The 17,968-nt window shown below is 39.7% G+C and overlaps 1 protein-coding gene across 2 annotated transcripts in view; it reads left to right on the forward strand.

Annotated features, from left to right (window-relative positions):
• Positions 1-1,881: 1,881 nt before the first annotated feature.
• mpp7a (MAGUK p55 scaffold protein 7a) overlaps positions 1,882-17,968 on the forward strand; it is a 164,851-nt gene continuing 148,764 nt past the window's right edge. Inside the window, exon 1 of one of the 2 annotated variants that reach the window (XM_079801430.1) lies at positions 1,882-2,109. The gene's annotated coding sequence lies outside the window, so the exon portion shown is untranslated. The remainder of the gene's footprint in view (positions 2,110-17,968) is intronic. The other variant, XM_079801431.1, reaches the window with a different exon arrangement.

The raw sequence follows: 17,968 nt of genomic DNA on the forward strand, positions 1-17,968 counted from the left end.
TATAATTGTCATTTCATTTCTTTCTTTCCCTTTTCACTCATTTTAACATTGCAAAGAGAATTATTTATGTATAGATCTGGGAATAAAAATCCTATATGTTTTAATTTTACATAAGAAAATAGTCAAAGGGGGAGAATACTTTCTTGAGGCACTCCACCTGTGATTAGAGGCCTACTGGCTTTTAGAGAAATTATGAATAATTATGACAACTGTTACAAATAAGCTACTAAACAAAGCTATACATTTCACAAGGAATATTACACAAGCTTTTGGGACTCTGTAATGTTCAGAAATAACTTTTTGACATGACATCCTCTTTTGTTTGTTTTATTCTAACAATGGAAGCAGGTGCATCAGCACACCGATTGTCTGTGGCCTTTCATATGAGCTCCTGCTGCCTCTTTGCAGATACAGTTTCCAGAATCAGTTCACTCATTTACATGTACAATAGTGCAAATGTAAATGTAAGTCACACTATCACTATAGCATTCTAAAATATTACCAATTAATCTTGAATGAATTAAATTAATTTGGTCCAAATCGAAAGTCCAAATAAGATATTATGTGAGTTATTCTCAGCACATATACCAAAACCAAAAATTGCAAACTGTAAAGAAGTTTGTTTTCACACTTGCATCTGATTAAGTGCCATAATGTTAAATATTGAATCAAAGTACAGTTTGCATGTTGACTCAGGTTCGTTAAATAACATTAAAAGATACAACTTAATCTTGAAATTAACATATAAATGCATGCTCCAGAATACATTTTCAGTGTTATAACTAATATTAACAAATTAAACCTTATTGTAAAGTTTTACCAAAATTTCTATATCTATAATCATATTTACAGTTTTTTTTGTTGCACTGTTTACACCATAAAAACCATAAAAGTTTTACCAAGACGTTGCTTCTTCTAAGGTCTGTAAAATGGGATGATTAGTATTATAACTTGCAAGCTGATGTGTTTAATTGTTTATTTAATTTGATTTCAATATAATTTCATGGTTGAACCTGAATGATATTATGAAGGACAAGTAGAAATGTCCAAACTTTTCTCCAAACATATGAGTAGTCTTCTCAGTGCAAGTGCCTTAATCTCATATGTCGACCACGAGAGGGTGCTGTAGTCTTAATGTAAAGGTGTGGCGTAGTTTGTGAGTGTTGGGCCCTGTACGCACGTCAAAATGTCTTTCTTTCTTTCTTTCTTTCTTTCTTTCTTTCTTTCTTTCTTTCTTTCTTTCTTTCTTTCTTTCTTTCTTTCTTTCTTTCTTTCTTTCTTTCTAAAACTTACCATTGGCTATAACATTTCAATAGTTATTTGTTCTGAACAGATTAACTGAACATTTTCCATTTGTTGTTGTGTTGAAACCATAGGTTGAAACTGAACCTTAGTTGAAGCCACGAGGCATTGTCTTATTTCAAACTTGTCAAACCAGTCTGCGTTATAAATTTCCTCACTGAAGAAAACCACTGAGTGAGACAACAAGGACTAGCGTGTCGAGACGAATCAAGTCAAGTTACTAGAGATGGATAGGCGAGATATTCAAATAGAAAAAAAAAAAAAAAAAAACTGCCGGTCATGTGCAGAACAGGAAAGACAGGTGTTCTGTCGTCTGAACTCTTAGGGGAGAATCATTCATTAACTCGTGGAAATTACCCCATGCTAAATACTTTCTTCATAGTAACAATGAAACACGTCTTTATGATTTATTTACGTTTGCACACTCTCCCTATAGACGTCTTATAATAAAGCATAATTTTGTAGAGCATAAGGGCAGGTGTGGCATATGATTGATTATGTAACAGCCAATCGGATTTCAGGATTACACTTTGGTCCCACCCTATTTTAGTGAACCGTCCAATCAAGACAAGGATTACTTCCGCCCGCCTGCCTCGTTGAACGTAGATTGTACGAGGCGTTTTGCCTGGAAAGAAAAACACTTTGGACGCAAAGACCTACTCAAACCTGGGATATTTTAATTAAAATCTTATTTTTTTTTTACCTTTTAAAAGCAAAGAGAGGCAACTTTTTCTCTCTCTCTGGAGTGACCGCCCAAGAAACCCAAGACGTCTTGACTGGACTTCCCAAACACAATACACAGCTCGAGTGAGTAATAACTTATTTCTCTTTTGGCACCGCAAACATTTACGACGTTGTTTATTTATAAATATGACTACAAATATCAAATGTTTAGTTCTTGAGGGGAGTGTTAAAATGAGTTTTGTAGAAAACTCGAGTATTGACTTGTTTTTGTGTGTCCGGTTTTGCTCGAAACAACGGTCGGGTGCACTTGACAGCGCGAGTTCTCTGTGTCAAGTGCTCCCGACCGTTAAGTTAAACTGGACAGACAAAAACAATGAAACGAGCCCACTATCCTTGATGCGTGGAAGGAATCGGCTTTATTTCAACATAGTGTTGACGCGGGGATTGACACTGACATAACCGGGTGGGTTCGCCCTGTGCAACAGGGCAAACTCATCGTGAGTGCTCAACTGCTAGGGTTGGTCTGACAATAATCAAGTGAATGTGTGTCAAATAGTTGATTTAAGTTCACCTAGTGCTGCTGCTTCTGAGTTTACAACCAGCCATGTGCTGTTCTCTGATATTTCCACTAGAGCTATACTATGTCCTGTGCTGCGTGTTGTTGTTGTTGTAAGACATGTTCGATAAACTATTACCAGTAACGCTTTACAATAAGGTTTCATTTGTTACCATTAGTTAATTTATCCATTCTTATAAAGTGTTTCTGATAAAGTTAATATGCACACACAATTACTATGATACTCAAATAGAAGTAAATGGCATAATCTAGGTTGTATGTTTTGCAATTCTTGATCATGTGAAATTCATATCATATCTTGACCCTGGTTGATAAGGCCACTTGGACAATTGGCAAATCGGCGAAACAATGCAAACCATAATAAACTGTACAATGTATGTCTTGGCATGGTTTATTCTGTCACCGTGAGCAATTGGGATGTAGTGAAAACGGTCACGTATTCAAGTAATGAAATGACGGAATGCACTCTAACCTTTGTTCAAATAGGTACTGAGAGGTTTCTCAGTCCTGCTGCCCTGTGGGAAACGCTGGAGACAGTGGTTTGTTTGAGACTTGCTATCTGCTGTGTCAGATATCACTGCTCAGAAGTGCCCTGTCTGCACTCCCTCTGATTCCCCTCTTCTTGACCTCTTTACACACACTCTCACTTGTCGTCTCGTAGTGTCAGTTGACAGGCTGACGTTACAGTCCATGTCCTGATCACTCCTTCTTTTGATGGCTGTAACCTTTTAGAATGCAAGTAATTAAACACGAGAGGGAACACAATGCCTTATGCGTGACTTTAACTAAAGTCCTTAGAGGTCAGTTAGCACAAATGTTTTCTGAGACTAGAATGCAGAGAATTCCTTGCATCCCTTTGAATTCCATGAGTAATGTGTACCGAAAGTAGGAAATGTGTTCTTTGGAGGTCCTGCAGGATTAGTGAAATATGAAGGGCTGAAAATGCTCACTTGAATGGAGAAGAAAATCATGCATGGATCATTTCAGGTCATCGCCTGTTTTTGAGCCTGAAACCGAGCTAATGTGTCTTGTAAACACGTGCACCAGTCTAACATCGATAATTATACTGTGACATGGCTTTTAATACAAACATACACTCAGAGAGTATTTACATTTGGTCACATAATGCCCTTTTACTAGTTGTTAGCTATATTGACCATGTTTAAAAGTCCTCCAAGATGTGTTTGAACATGGCAATCATCAGGAGGTGGTTTGCGACTCAGACAAAACGCGGCTCGGTCGAGTGTAAATGGATCTGGTTGTTTAGGCTACATTAACTTTACTTCTCCCAAACAGAATTATGTCAGCATATAGAAGTGTAGGAACCACATAATCCACACGTGAGCATGAGCGAGAAGAGACGTTCAACAGAAGATTTTGCTGTATTTCATTGGCGTCATGACCGGTGTGGACTCCAATATGATGTAGCAGAGGAATAGTGGAATGAATTTATTCTTTTTGCAGAGATTAATTTTAGTGGTCAACTATAAATACACTGTACACACTATTATATTGCAATCCAATTGTTCAAGATCTGAACAATCTGAAGAGCTGTTCTGATGTTTACATAGAAAAGAAACGCTGCGGGTAAAGGAAGACATTTAATAAGACTTCAACATGGTACACCCTCAAGCAGTTTGATGGAACTGTGACTCTTCAGAGAGACAGAATATGAACAAGATCACTAGCTAATTCTAGTTGTCAGCCAACCTAGTCTGTGCAAAATCAAAGATGAGAAGCAGAGGAAGGATTGCATATTGGTCCAGTTAATGTCTGGTAGCAAGTCATCTAAACTGACAGTGGCAGAACAGGTGTCTAATGTGTGTGTTAACTGGCTCGGTGTGTGGCCCAGCGCTACTTGCATTCCTGTGCTGTTGTTTCTGTAGTGGTGAGGTCAAAGCTGAGGAAGAGAGAGAATGTGGATTGTGATTAGAGGTTTTAAGCTGCATTTAGTGTCTTTTAAACGGAAGTTTATACACAGTCGTGGTCAAAACTTAAATGCACCTTGCAGAATTTGTCAAATGTTAATTATTAGAGGATCATACAAAATGCTTGTTATTTATTTAGTACTCTCCTGAATACAATATTATACATAAAATATGTTTACATATAGGCCTAGTCTACAAGACAAATGGCTGAATTTATAAAAATGACCCTGTTCAAAAGTTTGCATACAGATGATGCTGTGCATCATTATCCACAGCTGTTTTTGTCATCCCTTGTTTTTCCTGAGCAGTTAAACTGCCCAATGTTCTTTAGAAAAATGCAGGTACCACACATTATTTTTTGTGTGAAAACTTTGGTTTTCCAGCATCTTTTGCATATTTTAACCCTTTCCATCAGCGTCTGTTTTTTTGAGATCCATCTTTTCACATTGAGGACAACTGAGGGACTTCTAGGTGATTATTACAAAAGGTGAAAACATTCTGTGGTGCTCCAGAAGGAAACACGATGCATATTAATACCAGGGGGTGTAAACTTTTTGAAATATGAAGATCAGGGTCTTCTGAGATGCATGTAAGCATATTTTGTAGCTTCTGAAGTGCAGAACTAAATGAGAAGATTATCTTTAAAACAAAACAAAAAAAGTATGTCTGTTAAAATGTTTTCAACCCCCGGCTCTTAATGCATCATGTTTCCTTCTTGAGCATCAGTGAATTTTCCTACATCTTGAAACGTTCAGTTTTACAAATGGGGACCTCAAAAAGATGAACAAATAATGTTTTTGGTCGTCACATTAAAAATAACTTTTGAAGTGCTGGAAAATGTTTGTCTGTCCAAATACAGACAGGGTTTGTTTGTTTCTTCCAATGTTCCCATTAGCTTCAAGACTTTATTGCAATCAATAAAACTGATTTATTTGCAAATTAGGTAAGTATGATAACTGCATTGAAATATAAATACAACATAGTCAACCATTGATGGTTTTGTTACTGTCGACGTACAGACTGAGAGCTAACAGTTCACTAGAAATGCCCAAGCTGGAAGTAAAACCAGGAAGTAACCATGCATAAAGTCAATCTGACATAATAAATTATGCGTAGGCTATGTTTAATTGGGTAAGAAGAAATTCCATTTTAAAGGTAAAACAACAAAACAGATAAAAGGTAAAAATAATTTTAAACTTATTGGAAAATGTAATTTGTCACTGCTATGAATTTAGCAGAAATATTAGGCTGCTGTCACTTCACTTTACGGACACTGTTCACGGACCCTATATACTGGGGCTGCCCTCGACTAAAGATTTTTCTAGTCGACTAGTTGTTCATTTAATCCATTAGTCTTCTAATCGTGTGTTTATTAAGCCATAAATCATCATAATGAGCCTTTAATTGTCTATACATACTGTAGCCTAATCAGTGCTCAAATGCACACACAATGCTTGCAACAGCATGCTGACAAATGTTATGATTATGAATGTGGCGTGATAAAATCAGCAAGGAGGCCGTTTAAACATTTTAATTTATGGAAGTTGTTTTCTGCTGCAGAGATTAAGTCAGCGATGCTGACTCGTCATTTCCGCAGTGGACGCGCCTATATGCACGTTTCATACGGATTACATAATCTGAGAATATTTGTTTTCCTCTTGAATTGGTTAATTTAAAAAGACATTTCAATCTTTCTATAGATAGCCTATATTTCTCATGTCTGTGAGGCAAGTATACGCTGAGTTTCAGTTAATTTGTTACATGCTCAAGTTCACTGAGACCAAGATGGCAGATCAAGCTCACCCTGATTGTTTTCATTATTTTACAAAAGCACGTTTTGTTGTTATTGTGCGTTTACAAAAATGAAAGTAGGTCTTTTTACAGTTTGTATTACTCCTCTATGACCAAAAATGACAGTGTTTAAAGTTAAATGCAAGTGATCGTGCCAGCGCTTGTATGTCATGCAGTAAGCTTATAAAAATTGCTACTACTTGCATGCTTCAAATGATAAGCCATATTTGAGGTCAATGAATGATGGGCGAATGTTTGCTGCCGTTAACAATCTGTCCGTCACAGCCTGCATGATTTCGCCACTTCCGTTGGAGTTTTGGTTCTGCGTCTAACAGACTAATAAAATCGACCAAGCCTCTTCTAGTCGACTCGCGGTTAGTCGTTCATCTAACGTTTAGTCGACTATTAGGGGGCAGCCCTAAAATATAGAGTTGTTTTTTCCCCCATTCCACTGTGCTCTTTTTCCATTGTTTATCAATGTAAAACGCATTGTAGACAGATGTCTGTCTTTTAAGCGTTGCGCTCGTGTCTCGTTTTTTGCAGTGTGGCGCTCATTAAAAAGTTTCACACTTTTAAAAAACCTGTCTCTAGACTTTGCGCATTTATTCGTTCCACTGAACTGCATCTCCTTAAATTCTCATATTTAAATTCCTAAAGCTTAAAAACATGTGCAAATGATGAACTTTGGTGACTATGCAGCACTGGCCCGATCCGGCAAGTGACACCTCTGTCTACTGTCTCAAGCTTCGTTCACGCTGGCCCCAGCCCATCGGACATTGCTTATTGTCGAGCCCTGGGTCTCATTCTCTGTATTTTGGTGTTTTATTAAAGTGCGTGTTAAATATGAGCAGTGCGGTGGCCTCGGTTCCCCATCATTAACTGAGGGGGAAGTAAGTGAGCAGTTCAGTCATTTAAAAGAATGTGGTGTGAAGGTCATACCCAGCAGAGCACTGTTAGCAGTAATACATTTGTCATCACTATATCTTGCAGCGTGTTGGAGCTCAGGTGTTCGTTTCAAAGAGCTCTGCTGCTTTTAGACTATACAGCAGCATCTGAATCAGTGGTTTAGTTCTGCTGACATGCACATTATTCCACAGATCTGCTGCGTATTTCCCATCTGGTCAGCCTGTGTCTGTTATTCATTGTACACTAATACTTCGATAAGAAAATGTTGCGTTGCCATTGCTGTTTAATAGCCATTTCAGATCGATCACTGTCAGCTCAAACGCACTTTGGGACCAAAAAAATAGTGGCAGCATATATACAAAATTCACCTCTTGTAAGGTCATCAATAAAACTTCACTTGATATATGTGCTCCTGTTCTGCAGACCAGTCATGTCTCTGCCTCTTCTGCACTTCCTGTGAAAGCTGACCCCAGGCAGGCTGTAAAGAAGGTGCTTCTTGAGACATGCAGGAGGCTCATACAACTCATAGCCCATAAACTCTTGAAAAGGAAAGCAGTGTGATGTAGAGATGCACCGATTGCTATTTTCTTGGCAGATTTTTTTTCTAAGAACTATAATTGACACGCATCTACTTTTCTTCAATGCAACATTTTATTTTCCTAAAACAAGTACAAGTAAAAAGTAAGTAATAAAATGAGAACAGAGACAGAATTTTTTTTAAATTGCGGCATTTCTGCCCCAAGCCCCCATTCATTTCCGACCTTGTTTATGATGATTTATGATAATCCAAATAGTATTTCCAGTTAATTTGGCTACAAAGAAACATCAGCAGCATGAGATGGTGTGACGCAGCCATACGCACGTACTAGACCATTTTCACCATGTAAACAATCTTTGAAGTAGTCCGTTGCACACATTTTTTTGCACTTGCTCTGCAGACAGAAGCAAAGTCTTTGACTGAAGGCATGAAAAGCAGCCGATCACAGTACGAAGCGTAGCTCTTGCTCAGTGTTGATGCATTTTTGGGTGTTGTACTTTTTATTCCGATTGTATTATACATCTATTCATGAGAATCAATCTGATCCCTCGCACCAGTGCGCCGAAATAGTTCAGTCGCACGCCATTATTTTCAGTTGCAAATTTATTAAACCAATTTCAAACAACATCAATGCGATATAGAATAAAGAGAGATTAAGTTTTTCAGGTGGGTCTAACATTCAGGTAAAAAATACAACAGAAATGAATAAATAGTCTTTCATTGTAAAATGAAATGGGCTACAGATTAATGCTTACAATTAAAGTAGTTATTTAGTGTCACAGTGTGTTTATTTTTTGTTCCTGTTTTTAGTTTGTCATGTTTTCCTGGTTTGTCATGTGATTCCCTTGCCCTCATGTGATCGTGCCATGTGTTCTTGTCATGTCATTGGTTCTTTGTCTCATCATTGTTCACAGGTGTCCCTTGTCTTGTCATTGGTCCTTGTGTATTTAAATCCTCATGTTTGTCATGGTCTTTGTCTAGTATTGATGTTGTAACCTGCTGTCGGTGAGTCCTATGTTTAGCCACACCATGCCAAGTCTTTGTTCCATGTTTTGCATTTTGATTTAAGTTAATAATAAGACTGCACTTGGGTTCAGCAAACTTGCCTTCAGTGGACATTTGTTACAAAAAACTAGAATCACAACTATGAACCCGGCAGTCACTCTGCTTCGTCTGCGTCAAGGACATCGACCCATTGAGGACTATGTGAAGGATTTCTTGTGCTTCATTGATTGTTTGCCCTGGGATGTTTTGGTTTGGACCCTGATCTTGCGGCACTTATGCCCTCAGTAGAAACCCCTTGTACCCCATGTCAATATATTGATTTCATTTTATTTCTAAGTGGTTCTTGTGGACTGTGGGAATTGTGGAAGAGGGGCTCCATAATTCCACAGTCACGTCTTGCCTGCTAAGCCTGAGCCACCTGTCCATGTCCAGAGCCACGCCATGTCTCCCGTCCACGTTCAGAGCCAAGCTACGCATCTCGTCCAGAGCCAAGTGACAGCCCCAGACCAGCGTCCCGAGAGGGCTCCAGCCCCAGACCAGCGTCCCGAGAGAGCTCCAGCCCCAGACCAGCGAGTTATGAAGATAATGTTGGAATAATGACACAGACATAGCCTGGCTACGCCATCTCATCTGACAGCGTTTGTCCCAGACACTTTCTACTTCAACTGCGTCTGACAGAAGAATTTATTTCTCTGAGGTGTTTTTTTACAGCAACACCAGATCGGTTTAGATAACGTCTCATGTAAACTGTCCACAGAATCGTTTAATCGGAATGACATAAAAGTGTGCGTGTAAACGGGGCAACAGTGAAGAACTTCCACCAGTCCGGTCCGAGCATGTGGTGACCGGTCGATCAGTGCATCTGTAGTATGATGTGAAGCCTCTGATAATGCATCGCTCTAGTTATCAAGTTCAAGACTTGTGGAGAGTCAAGCGTGTTAGGACAGGCTTGTGTAACATCGATGAAGATGTCGCATGTGGTTGTATCCCATTGTGTTTTATTTATGAGAGTTTTCCCATGGACTACTTCTTCATGCATCATAACCAACCTCCTCTCTGCTCAGCACTACTTTTAATAATTTAGTGATACCATAGTGAAGAATGGAGGAACAAGACTAAAATAATCCAATGTTACTTTGTAAATTTGCATTTGTGTTTTTGAGAGGACCTGAAGGAATCATTTACTCTCCTTTATGTCATTTGTAAAACTGTATGACTTCTGTGGAACAAAAATGAGGAGGTTTTGAGAAATGTATTACCGTTTCTGTGCATACATTGGAAGACAATTGAGTCAATGACAGATTTTTTTTGGTTTTGGGTGAACTATCCACCATATTCCTACACCCCATGATGCTTTGTGTGAATTATGGGTGTAACGTTAAGCTGTAATATCATCAGTGAAAGGCTCGCTCTAAAAATGCAAATTACGCAATTATACCTTAATTTACGCAAATTACGCAATTATAAAAAAAAAAAAAAAAAAAAAATATATATATATATAGGGTACAAATAGATATTCGACTCGCCCTTCAACCATCGAGCATTAAAAGTACATTTAAATGTGTAAAAGCATCAACAAGGTACTTTCCACTGCAATAATGGATGGGTTCAATATCACTGGAGTAATGGATATCTGTATTATGTAACGTATGTTGCATTAATCAAAAATGTTCAAATCTTCAGCATTGTGTGATACTTTTTCAAAGTGATTTCTGTCATTTTGACAGAGAATTTTTTTATTTATCTGTGAAAACAAATCTGGAAAGAGACGTGAGGATTTGAGGAGAAAAACGAGAGATTCTTTGTGCATTCCAGTGAATTATTAATGGGATATATTGTAAATTTAATGGATGCCTTTTAAGGAGCAACCAGATTATTTGCAACTAATAGACATAAATGCATAAATGCCTGACTGTGCTAATAGAAAATTAAGTGTGTTTTTCTGTAATGTCTGTATAGTCAAGGGCTGGAACAAACGATTGTTTCCAATCGATTAATTTTGCGATAAATCAAATAATCTAACAATCTATCAAATCTTTTTTTTTCTGCTCCTGATTAATCTATTACAGTGTAGGACAAATTAGGAAAGGTGTTTACTACGGCTGCTCTCAGTCACTTTTTGGGATTTACAGCTGCAACTGCTTGTGAAATCCTGAAATGTTTTGGTCATTCAGGAGATTTAAAGTAGCAGCATGAATATGTTCATTCAGCTGTATGATCGAACCGCTAAAGTCACAACCGCATTCTAACTAACCAAAGCAGTAACCATGGCGGTGTCCATAAAACCGTGAAGTTTTACCACGATCGACAGCGCTCATTAAATAAATGAGTCCAATCGAGGTGCGAGTTCATCCACTAGATATTTTAAATAACCAACAACAGCATTTAATGATTTTGTAACCGGTTGCAGAGAGCTTTGCAGTCATGGCAGCTTGTAAAAAGCAGAATGCTGTATGAATGCAGCCATATTAAGCACAAAATATGAGACTGACAACCGTATTCTAGTGCTGTGTAACATTTCATTGCAATAATCCAAATACTTATGCTGTCGTTTTGAGTGAAGAGAGCCCAGGGATGTTTTTGTGTTTCTTTTCAGATGCTCCTGCATAGAAGTTGTGCTGCTGTGGCCTTTGCCATTTTATTCTGCCTCTGTTTCAAAAAATTTCACACTTTAGATCTGGCTCTATTTTTGTAATGGCTGTCTTTCAGCATTCCCGGGACCCACCATCATTGGGGAAATTAAATAGTGCGAAAAATCGATGCATTCCACCCAATTCAACTCATTTACGTAATATGACGTGTTGTTCCAGCCCTACTATAGTCCTGTCTTTACCATCTTCTGTCTTCTCCTCTGCAACATTTAGTCCTGCACTACGAAAGTTTTGCTGGCTTGGCTTTGCGCTTTGTTCGGAATGCAGCTGATAATACTGGCAACGTTTCAAATGGTTTCTTATTCTTCTCGGCCACGTCTGTGGTCTGCTGGTTCTTTTCGTGTTCAGAGTCTTTAGACATGCTGTCAGTATGTGTGTGTCTTTTGTGCATGTGCCTGTATGGAAGTTTGTGCAATTAGTGTGTGTGCCTTTCTGTCTGTCTGCCTGTCAGTAATCCTCTCGTTATAAGCAGCTGTCTGAAGTGGTTCTTGGCTGCATGTGGCCTCAGCTCTTTGAGATCTCACTCAAAACACTGGGCCTCCCTCCAGACCCCCCACACTAGACCCCAGGTTTGAGTTCAACAGTAGCCAAGCCCCCAGGCTTAAACTCTGCTACAGACCCTCAGTTTACTGCTGCCAAATTTTTCGCTGTTTTCCCCATGCCTAGATTTTGTATTTGTTTGTAAATTAATGAGCATGGAATCTGCAAAAGGAAGTGAATGATTGTGAGTGTGTGTTACAGGATTATTAAGCGTTATGAGGCTGGCCTTGGCATTCAGGGTCAAGCATATGGACATACCATGGGTATGCGTATGATGTGACCAGTCAAAGCGATTTTAGCAGGTGATTTCTCATAATTCATTGTCTTTCATCACTACTATGTGTAAATAACTTGTGATGTGGTTGCGCACAATATGAAATCCTGCATACTTTTATTACTGAGATTTGGCAGTGTTAAAGTGCCCCTATTATGGATTTTATAAGAATCCGTGCAATCTGAAATTTCTTGTGTGGATGAAGTATTTTGGCATGCTAAATTTGCAATTGTTCAAGTTTGTCACCATGAATTTGTAGAGTTGACCAATAGAAAGCTGCTTGGTCTGAAAGCGACCTTTGTGTGAGATGTGCTTCATGCATTGAAGAGCATTAGCTTGTTACTCCAGTGTCAGTGGCTCTAAAGCAGGTTGGTTTATTTGCTTAGTTTGTTGATTAATCTGAGTTAGTTTATCTGATTTGATAAGGTTTTTTTTTTTTTTTTTTTGCATTGCAATGCAATGCAATCTTCTCATAATAAAAATGTGACCAGCAACACATGCTTCAAAGGAGCTTGGAGTTGTATCCAAAAGGTGTTGAGAGCTAAAATGTCTCATGTCAAGACCACAAATACAACAGAGTTTATATTTTCCAGATTCTTTGAGCAAGTTGTCATCTGGTTTGAACCATTTTCCACCTTCCCTTCCAAAAATATAAAGAAGAGTAATACTTTATTTATGTGATATTTGAGCTTCCTTCAGAACTGGGAGCACAAATGGCTCCTCTCTGCTCCGAGAGGAAGCTGCAAATATTGAGCCACAGCGTAATTTGAAACTAGCTTTATCCCACCACCCTGTTTTTAGATGCCGTTTACGGCTTGTTGGCTGAAAACGTCCACAAATCCATCTCTCAACCATAAGTCTCTGCTTAACAGATGTGCCATATTAATGACAGATAGACTTGTACTAGCTTATAGCTTTAGATATTCCTATAATAATTACTGTACTTGCAGTGCTTGAGACTTCAGTCCTATGAAACCGAAGCATAGGAAGGACATATGTTGCGTCACAATTCTCATACTATCTTTTTTCTAAATACTAATTCTAATTTCGAATTTTGTGTCCTAAATCATAGTATGTTGAAATGTATTCCAAAGATACACGGAAGGTCAACTTTTTACAGTTAGAATCCAAAGTGCATATCCGTGCACATTAACTGCTTGTATTGCCATGCCCACAACCCATTACACGATGAACGAGGATTCGATTAGAACTACAAACACAAATAAAAAGTGTTAAACTACAAACATGGCGGACGTGCAAATCTAGACGGTTAAGTAGAGAGGTTTAGATAAAGGGGTTTGATTTAATATTCAGTATCTAACCTGACAAATATATTTATTCAATGTTATCCACGTTCTATTTAATCTGCAACAGCACTGTGAAATTGATACATTTTGTCTTTAACTTTTAAATGGATCACTATGCAAATTACAAACACATTAGAAGAGTTCGCCACATGAAAGACTCACGACTGCGCTACTACATTTCACCTTGAAACGGTAGGGAATTAAATTCAATTGAATGTGGACAATTTTAAGTGTGACAAGATGATTGACAGGGCAGTTTAAACAGAGCGGTCCATTAAAGACACAATTATTAAAAAGTAGCATGTCCTAAAGCTTGCCTATTCTTCTGCTGCACACTAAAAAGGATGTACTTTTTCTTCACAAAAACAGCACATACTTTTAGGGCACAGTACAAGTATGAACTGTGTAGACTGTGTGATTACACACATCATGAGAAAAGATGGTTGAAATACTGGACAAATGCCAACTAATGGTTGTCTGGTTATGTATTTGAATGCAGTTTAGGATTTGAATGAGCTAAGTTGTTTATTTGCTGACTGAACTCTTCAGAGAAATTTGATGTTGTCAGGTCAGAATGTATGTCAAATTGTTTGTTTAAGCCTTTATATTAAAATGACTTATTTCTATAATATTTCTGCTTCACTCTTGCCAGGTGCATGCAAAAATATGCTTTCCCTTTATATTCCTTTGACAAAGGGACTCATTAATTGTATTATGAAAACAATGAATGTGTGCCAGAGCCCTGGTTTAAAACCACTTCAGCTCTGCAGCATATTTTGAATTTTTTAGAGAATAGGGTATATCTGAATTTAAAAGAGCGCCCTGCCCACTTACATTGGAGTAAATTGATAAAAATGGTCATTTTACAGAAAACACTCCCAATTTTATCTCAGTGGTGGAATATTTCATATATCATATTGTATTTATTCACAACTTTATGATAAACATAAATTGTCAAATTTTGATTTTTTTTAAATTTATTTATTTGAAAATCTATAATTTTTAATCTGTTTGGTAGGGCTGTAATCAACCAAAGAAAATCTTGGTCGACTGAAGTCCTGAAATTTTCGACTAAAAATCAACTAAAATGACGTTAGGAAAAAAAAACGTTAAATGAATAAGCTGCACACTGTGCGCAGTACTTGGTAGCCTTGTTGTCTGCCTAAATTAATTATAAATAAACATAAAAAAACTAGTAGGCTATTTGCAGTATATTAAATAGTTTTTGAGATGATTATTTTGCACTGAAATGAGTCTGACACACGAGTCTGTCGGCTCTGACAGCGTCGCATCAAGTGCACCTGCGCAATATCATAGCCTATGACTTCCGAAAATATAGTACTATGTGTTGTCAACTAGATATCATCACAAGAACTTTTGAGGAATATGCAACATAATTTAGACAATTGTTTTTGTCATATGTATTATAATAACTGACAGACTCATTTCAGCCGCTCTGTGCAGCTCGAACATATAACGTTAGGAGCTCAGCTGAGCTCAGCTTAGCGGCTGAGACACGAATAGACTATTAACTTAAAGCTTTTACTCTTAAACACAAAAGGCACGTCCACTTTAATAAAAAGGGAATATTTATTAAACAAGCCAGATCAAGAGCAGAAAAAACGCTCACAATTAAATAAATAATATACAAGAAAACAATAGGTTACTTGCGTAACCCCGGTTCTCTGATAGCATTAAGTGAGGTGTCTCACTATGGATACGCCCCTTCCGCGTATTCCTCAGAAGCCCTATTACATTACGCCAGCCCCAATTGGCTGGCAGACGTGACGTTGTGTCTGGGAGTGGCCTCCCCCTCCCTCAGTATAAAAGGGGCAGCACAACGTCACAACGACATTCAAAACAAGCACACCTCTTCCTCGCTTCACACAGCAAGGAGGGTGATCTGGTGAGACACCTCACTTAATGCTATCAGAGAACCGGGGTTACGCAAGTAACCTATTGTTCTCTTTCAAGCATACGTTTCGGTGTCTCACTATGGGATATCCTAACTCCCGTATTGCCAGATAGCCTGCCTCGAAGTCTCCTGCCAACCACCATAACTATATTCAGGGCTGAACAAGTCATGACTCACGACTCACATTCCTACGCTCAATACTGCATGAGCTAACGTTTGAGCTTTAACATCGAATTTGTAGAATCTTGCAAATGTATTCGGCGAGGACCAACTCGCCGCTTCACAAATATCCTGTATCGTGACTCCTTTAAAAAGAGCCCACGACGTTGACATTCCCCTCGTTGAGTGTGCACGTAAACCAGACGGGGGCACAAGACCCTTGCTAGAATATGCCAATGAAATAGCCTCCACTATCCAGTGCGATAAACGCTGTTATTAATCGGTTTCCCCGTACGTGGTTTCGCCCAAGACACGAACAGCTGGTCATTCTCCCTGAACCCTCTGGTTCTTTCTACGTAAATGCGTAAAGCGCGCACTGGGCACAGCGCATTCGACTTTTGCTGTTCTGATGACGCAAAAGGCGGTGGGGAGAAGGCTCTCAACTCAAGAGGGATGATAGAATTAATTATTTTAGGCATGAATGCAGGATTAGGTTTCAGAATTACCCCTGCATCCGCATGCATGAACTGCATACACGCTGAATGCACCGAAAGTGCATGGATCTCGCTTACGCGCTTCGCTGAAGCCAAAGCTAACAGCAGCGCTGTCTTAAATGACAATATTTTTAAATCAATCTTGTCCAACGGTTCAAATGGGGACATTGAAATAGCATCAAGCACCAATGCCAAATCCCATGAAGGAGAAAGCGGTTTTGAAACTGGCAACGCGCGGCGTGCGCCCTTCATGAATCTGCATACTAAAGGATGCTGCCCAACAGTTTTGTTATCAAAACCTATGTGACAGGCAGATATAGCGGCCAGAAACACTTTTATGGTTAAACGCTTTCCCTTGGTCTATCAAATCCTGCAGAAATGATAGAACGACCGCCACCGAACACTGAAAGGGAATTTCGTGTTTAGCCGTGCACCAACGTTCAAACACGCCCCATTTGCACTCGTAAAGAGACCTAGTAGACGAGGCTCTAGCATTTTGTATGGTCCTGATAACACTGTCAGACAGACCAGTTGTGTTCAAATTAAACCACTCACTGGCCAGGCCCATAGTGCCAGGCGTTCTGGATGAGGTTGAAATATCTCCCCTTCTGCCTGGGACAGTAGATCTCTGCGCAACGGGAGAGGCCACGGATCGTCGTATAGCATATGTATGATCTCCGCCAGCCAGTGTTTCCCTGGCCACCTCGGAGCTATTAGTATCAGCCTCAATCCTTCCGCCCTCACTCTGTAGAGTGTTGGGGATATTAACGCTATCGGTGGGAACGCGTAAAGGAGAGTGCGAGGCCATTCGTGCGCCAACGCATCTATCCCCAGGGGCGCGCTCTGGTCCTTCAGTGAGAAGAACAGAGGACACTGAGCATTGTCGTGCGACGCGAACAGATCCACTGTCGCTCTGCCGTATATGCTCCAAATCTGTTCGACCACTTCCTTGTTCAATCTCCACTCCCCGTATAGAGGATTGCCCCTGGACAGCAAATCCGCACCCTGATTCATTACACCCTGTACGTGCGTCGCTCTCAGGGATAGAAGATTGACATTGCCCCATAAGATCAGTTTGCGTGCTAACGTGCAAGGGAAGTGATCTGAGATCCCCCTGTCGATTTATGTAAGCCACAACCGTAGTGTTGTCTGTTCTCACAAGGACATGATGTCCCTTCAGAAAGGGAAGGAAATGCTTCAACGTCAGAAGAACGGCAAGCATTTCCAGATAGTTTGTATGAAGATCGGCCAGATGATGACCCCATCTCCCATTCACTATCCTGCCCTCGTGGATGCCCCCCCAACCTGACAACGACGCGTCCGTTGTTATGACTTTCCTGGCTTGAACCACGCCCATGGGTACCCCCTGAACCAGAAAGGTCGGGAGTCTCCATTGACGCAGTGCCAACACCGCCTCTGACGTCACTCTCACTCTCCTTCGGGAGTGCCGTAGTGGATCCAGCCTCAGAGACGCTACCCAGCGTTGAAACTCTCTCATAAACAGTCTGCCTAAGGAAATGACTATCAGGGCTGAGGCCATCAGTCCCAATAGCCTGAGGCATGTGCGGAAAGAGACACTTTTTCCCTTCTGAAATTCGGCCAGGCACCGAGTGAATTTTACCACCCTGTCCTCCGACAGTCGTGCTCTGAATGTCACCGAGTCCAGTGACAACCCCAGATATGTTATGGACTGCGTGGGAATTAAAACACTCTTTTCTGTGTTTAGTTGTAAACCCAGCTTCTGTATGTGTTCCAGAAGCATAGCTGTATGTTCTCTCGCATCCTGCTCTGACTGAGCTGTCACCAGCCAGTCGTCTATGTAAGTAGCGAGACGAATACCCTGTTCCCTGAGTGGAGTCAGGGCCGCTTCTGTGCACTTTACAAATACTCTTGGGCT

Source organism: Gobio gobio (genome assembly GCF_949357685.1).
Source record: "Gobio gobio genome assembly, chromosome: 20".
Taxonomy (NCBI): Eukaryota; Metazoa; Chordata; class Actinopteri; order Cypriniformes; family Gobionidae; genus Gobio; species Gobio gobio.